We start from the raw sequence: 5,116 nt of genomic DNA on the forward strand, positions 1-5,116 counted from the left end.
TGAAGACAAGCATGAAAGAATCCTGTGGGGTTGGTTTAGAATTAGATTTATCAGTTTGGCTTCATAATTTCTACTATATATTGTGTATGTGTGTGTGCGTGTGTGTGTATGCACTCACAAATATATGAGGTTGGTGCAAAAGTATTTGCAGTTACAAATCATGCATTTTAAATCATTATAACTAGGCTCAAAAACATCTTTATTAATCAAAATAGGAACCATTACAATCAACATATTTTTGCCAATGAGAAATCAGTGTGTTTATTCCTGTAGTGTAAAAATCTGTGCTTCGGGATTCCACGAACTCTTGGAAGGCATTTTCTGCGTCCTGTTGGTTGTGGAAGCATTTGCCCTGCAAAAAGTTGTCAAGATGCTTGAAGAAGTGGTAGTCAGTTGGCGAGAGGTCAGGTGAATATGGTGGATGAGGCAAAACTTCGTATACCAATTCGTTCAACTTTTGAAGCGTTGGTTGTGCGACGTGAGGTTGGGCATTGTTATGGAGAATAATTGGGCCCTTTTTGTCCACCAATGCTGGCTGCAGGCATTGCAGTTTTCCATGCAACTCATCGATTTGCTAAGCACACTTCTCAGGTGTAATGGTTTCGTCAGGATTCAGAAAGCTGTAGTGGATTAGACCGGCAGCAGACCACCAAACAGTGACCATGACCTTTCTTTGGTACAAGTTTGGCTTTGGGAAGTGCTTTGGAGCTTCTTCTCTATCCAACCACTGAGCTGGTCACTGCTGATTGTCATATAAAGTCCACTTTTTGTTGCATCTCATAATCTGATCCAGAAATTGTTTGTTGTTGTTGCATACAAGAAGAGAAGATGACACTTCAAAGGATAATTTTTTTTGATTTTCAGTCAGCTCATGAGGCACCCACTTATCAACCTTTTTCACCTTTCCAATTTGCTTCAAATGCCAAACGACTGTAGAATGGTCGACATTGGGTTCTTCGGCACCTTCTCGCCTAGTTGTAAGATCAGCTTCGATGATTTCTCTCAATTGGTTTTCATCAACTTCCGATGGCCGGCCACCGTGCTCCTCATTTTCAAGGCTCTTGTCTCTTTTGCAAAACTTCTTGAACCACCATGGCACTGTACCGTTGTTAGCAGTTCCTGGGCCAAATGCATTGCTGATGTTGCGAGTTGTCTCCGCTGCTTTATGACCCATTTTGAACTCGAATAAGAAATCACTTGAATTTGGTTTTTGTCTAACATCATTTCCATAGTCTAAAATAAATATAAAACAAACAGCAAGTAATAAGTCATTAGCAAAAAAAAAAAACATAAAATGAGAAATAGGCATTAAAATGATGTATAACATAACCACATTTATTTAAGCATGTATTCCAATATCAAATGGCAAATTTCAACAATGCTAAAGCTACAGTTACTTTTACACCAACCTAAGACATAAGGATAAGGAAGGGCTCTTGCTTACAAGAGATGTGAGGGAGTGGTGGACCTGGAAAATCAATATTTAATAAAATCATCAAAATGAAGACTGGCTCAGGCATGAATCATCAATGGATGGTAAATCTTAGGGGACATTTTGATGAGGAGCAGGGTATTTTCATGATCTGTCTCCCTGCTCATTGCTTCTTACTTGCAAAGAAAAAAATAGCAACTTCACAGTGGAGTTATTGGGCAACACTAGGACCAGGTAATAAAAATGAACCTCACTGATGGGGGCATATCTCATACTTCTGATTTTGATGCCCTGACAACAATACAAAAGCACATATGTAGTATTCTGGGCTGGGACCCATAATCTTAATTTACGCATGGGGAAACATCAGATAAACTTAAAATGAGAAATGTTCTATAAAAAAAATAGAGAAGGGGGTTGGCTGTAATCTTCAAAATGTCACTGCTTTAAAAGAAAAAGAAAGGCCAAGGAAATGTTCCAATTTAAAGGAAACTAATGAGATGCTACATGAAAAAACCAATTCTATAAAGGACACTAAGTGTGCTTGTGTGTATATATATATTTTTCTGAACCATTTGAGGGTAAAGTTGTATCTATTAGGACCTCATGTAACTTTATTCTCATGTGGTTTAGAAAAAATATGCACATATATAGATATGTATAAATATACATATATGCATATATTATATACTTATGCCTGTCTATCTACACATGTATATGGGCAGAGAGAGAATACGAAAGAGAGAGTGAGAGAGAAGAAGCACTCAGATGATAAAACAAATGGCAAACAGGTCAAAATGTTAATAGTATGTGAAAATGGGTAAAGATTATATGGGTGTTCTATGTACTATCCTTATTCTTACAACTTTTCTCTAAGTTTGAACTTACTTTCAAATAAAAACAAAACAGGAAAAGAAAAAGACAACCTAAATTTCTGCAGAGCCATTATGTGGGGCAGTGCTGGAGAGGGTCAGGAGAAAGTTGATATTGGATGTCCCATCTTAATTTGAAATTCGTGTACTCCTCAATGCAAGAAACTCAGACATGTATTTCATCTTCCAGCTTATGTGCGTGAGTATACTATTTTAGAAAGAGCAGTGGACTGTTTTATTGAATGTTTGAACCTCTGACTATGTTGTGTTTCTATCCAAACTAATTTTAATAGATGAAGTAATTTGCGAGAAACAACAGACATTTCCTTGCGTTGGTGTGATACAGTGTACAGATTTTCTAAATGCTAATTAATTCCAACTTACCTTACCTGCTGTTTCAAAGGCTGGCAACTGATATTCATCATCTGAATGACAGATGTTTCTAACTTCTTGAAAAGAAATACGGAAACAAAATATAATTTAAAAAGGAATGTAGCAGTTTAAAATATGCTGCAAATTATGTAACTCTACTACCATTGAGCATTGGAGTCTCTATTCACTACCCAGCCCGCCCCACCTTGAATCTGGTAACTCATAGATCAACAAAGGACCACTGAAGCAGCGTTTGATGATTTCTGCAGTGGGGCCATGGGAGCCTTGCAGCTTCTGCTTGGCTCTTAGAACATTTGTATTTTAGCCCTCAGCCAGCATGAAAGAGGCTCTACCACCTTCAGGACATGAAAGTGACCCATGTGGAGATGCCACATGGAGAAGCCCCAAGACTACAGGGAGACAGATGCCTGGCCTATACCCATTGTGCCCTGCCCACCATGATTTGACTAAAACTGCATGGCAAACACCAGCCAGAGCCCCAGAAACTGTAAGGGAAAAGAAAAGGATTGGTTTTGTTTTAAACCACTAAGCTTTGGGATGGTTTGTTCAACACAACCACAGATAACCATTTAATGGAAGGAAAGAAGATGGAGGTATTAACACAGAAGAGAGAGCTGAACACCGGGGCCTCAGAAGAGGAATGTCAGGAAACAGAAATTCAATTCACACTGCAGAACCTTGGACAGATCTCAAAATTGAAAGACCAGGTACCAAAAAGATGTGGTGAGGCATGAGGCTAAAAACAAAGGCAAACTCCAAGATAAGAATTTGAGTGCATGCAGTTTATTTGGAAAGTGTAAAGAACAATGGCAAGGAAGTGGGAAAGTGATGTAGAGAAGGGAAAATAGCCAATACAGGGTGCACTATTTGGCTAGCTATCACAGTGGATGACTGGGGCTAATTCTCATGGGGAAACTCTAGGAAATGGAATAAAACAGACACCATAGAATTACCCCACCCAAGAGAAGAGAGAGAAATAAACCTTTCTCAGGCATTTCTTGGAGGAGGCTACAGGAAGGTGTTCATTCCATGTCACTTTCCAGATGTAGATATGTAGTAAAAAGTTCTCTGGGCCACGTGGAAAGGTTCGAGACATTGACTGTGTGTGCTATACAGGAACTTCATCAATATTTTGACAACTGCATACTCAGAGACTAGAGCAAGCCTGGAAATTAAAAGACGCTTAATAAATATCTTTGGAATGAATACCCAGCCATACTACCAATGAAGAAGAATAAAGGTAGATTTGACAGAAGTACCAAGAGGGAAGAGGAAAGAATCAATTTTTGTTTTTCAACAAATGGTACAACTGGATGTCTGTATGCAAAAGGATGACTTTGGACCACTACTTCTTACTGTACACAAAAGTTAATTCAAAGTGGATCATATTCCTAGATGTAAGTGCTAAAACTATAAAACTAGAAGAAAACATGGAAGCAAATCTTTATGATCTTGGATTAGGCAATGATTTCTCAGAGATACTTACAGCACAGCAATACAAAAAAAAAATAAAAATAAAAATAAATTGTGCTTCATCCAAATTAAAAACTTTTGTGTTTCAATGACACCAATCAGAAAGTGCCAAGACAGAATGGGAGAAAATATTTGCAAATCATTTACCTGATCAAGAATTCATACCCATAAAGAAGCCTTATAACTCAATAATAAAAAGGTACATAACCCAATTAAAAATGAGCAAAAGATTTAAATAAACATTTCTCCCAAGATGTATGAGTGGCCAAGAAGCATTAAAGATGCTCAACATCATTAGTCATTAGGGAAATACAAATCAAAACCACAAAGAGATATTACTTCCCACCTACTAGAATGTGTGTAATAAAAAAGACATACATTTAAAGTATTGGTGTGTACAAAATGAAATCCTTATACATTGCTGGCGGGAGTGAAAAATGAGAAGCCATTTTGGAAAACAGTTTGGCAGTTCCTCAAAATCTTAAACATAGAGTTACCATATAACCCAGACATTCTATTACTGTGTATATACTCATGAGAAATGAAAACACATCTCTACACAAAAATCTGTACATGGATGTTCATAGAGGCATTATTCAGAGTAACTAGAGTAGAAACAACCAAATGTCTATCAGCTAATGAAAAGATAAACAAAATTTGTCATATCCATACAATAGAATAGTACTTGTCAAATAAAAAGAAATGAAGTATTGATACATTCTGCCAAATGGATCAACCTCAAAAACATTATGCTGGCTGAAGGAAGTAGGCTCAAAAGGCCACATATTGTATGATTGCTTTTCTATGAAATTTCCAGAATAGGCAAATCCACAGAGACTGGGGTGGGGTGAGGTGGAGAATAAGGAGTGATGCTAATGTGTAAGGGATTTCTTTTTTGCAGTAATAAAAGGTTCTAAAAATAGATTAAAGTGTTATTCGCATGGCT

General features: G+C 37.3%; 1 pseudogene; it reads right to left on the bottom strand.

The window, feature by feature from the left end:
• Positions 1-202: 202 nt before the first annotated feature.
• Positions 203-1,230, bottom strand: LOC138389563 (histone-lysine N-methyltransferase SETMAR-like; annotated as a pseudogene).
• Positions 1,231-5,116: the final 3,886 nt, after the last annotated feature.

This window comes from Eulemur rufifrons, chromosome 8 (assembly GCF_041146395.1).
Source record: "Eulemur rufifrons isolate Redbay chromosome 8, OSU_ERuf_1, whole genome shotgun sequence".
NCBI classification, from domain to species: domain Eukaryota; kingdom Metazoa; phylum Chordata; class Mammalia; order Primates; family Lemuridae; genus Eulemur; species Eulemur rufifrons.